The sequence below is a fragment of the Triticum aestivum genome, chromosome 2B (assembly GCF_018294505.1).
Source record: "Triticum aestivum cultivar Chinese Spring chromosome 2B, IWGSC CS RefSeq v2.1, whole genome shotgun sequence".
NCBI lineage: Eukaryota > Viridiplantae > Streptophyta > Magnoliopsida > Poales > Poaceae > Triticum > Triticum aestivum.
In genome coordinates, this window is record NC_057798.1 from 371200442 (window position 1) to 371201583 (window position 1142).

At 43.2% G+C, this 1142-nt stretch overlaps 1 pseudogene; it reads right to left on the reverse strand.

Annotated features, from left to right (window-relative positions):
• Nucleotides 1–681, reverse strand: part of LOC123041246 (putative ATP synthase protein YMF19) — a 724-nt pseudogene extending 43 nt beyond the window's left edge.
• Between the last annotated feature and the right edge of the window lie 461 nt (nucleotides 682–1142).

Genomic DNA, 1142 nt, shown 5'->3' on the forward strand with positions numbered 1-1142 from the left:
GAGATCACTACACAGGAAACAGCTATATGAAAAACTTGCTTGCTTCTTCGAATCTCGAAATAACAGAACATATAGAAAGTGTTTTGTGATTTTTCCATTCTCTTCGGGGAACCTATAGAAATATTATCAGACGGCTTTCATGATATTATGCTTCCTTGCCCATGTGGAACATGTATGAGCATTATGTTTTTCCAACAAGTGATCCGACTGGAAGAAGTGTTATATGAGGACTTCGAGATCAAATAGAGAATCTGTCTCTCCATACCTCGTGAGCCACTTATTTCTCCGAAATCAGAGATCAGAGTGATTTTCCTCCTTTTTCCCAAATAGTCGACGGTCTTACACCATTGGGATACTTCGGATAAACTGGAGTACATATATGAGAGACCGGTGCTAAAACCTTTTCTCGAGATATCTTCCAGATTCTTAGGGTCCTTCCTCCGGATCTCGCCCCCCGGTGCGAAAGCAGTTGGTTTCGTAGTTTGAGAATTCTACTAATTCCAAGTATTCCATTATTATTATTAAATAAGAGAATATAAAAAGTAAAGAGGAGAAGACATAACCAGAAGAATTGTGAGAAATAAGTTAATTTATCAAGTTGAGGCATTTCGATTTGGATTTCAAATAAGAAAAAAAAGGATTTTGTGAAATTTAGGAGTCGTTCAAAAGCATCAAGAGGGAAGAACTCAGATAGAAAGGCAGGTGAAGTTGGCGGCCAACCTAATTCCCCTCCCAGTTGTACCCTTGTGCATCCCCTCTGTAAATGATTTCCACTGGATCTGGAGATTCCCCGGGGCCCCCTGAATCATCATCTTCGGACCCCGAATCATCATCCCACCTTTTATGCTTCTGCGAAGAAGACGGGCCTGCCTTGTTCGCCCCATCATTTGCTTTTGTGCTTTCAGGGGATCCCGTGGAATGATCCTCCTGCTCTTCCAAAGGCGCATCGGGGTCAGGAGAATCCGGTTCACCGAGCTCGGCGCGGCGAAACCACTTCGCCAGATTGGTGGCTATTGCGATGAATTCACTTGCGTCCCCGGCTTCCGTATAATCAGAGAAGATTTTTTGAAGAGTATCTCCTCCCTCACTATTCCACAATACATGATTTTGAGTGAACGATCGCGCAGATTCACCTTCCTCTA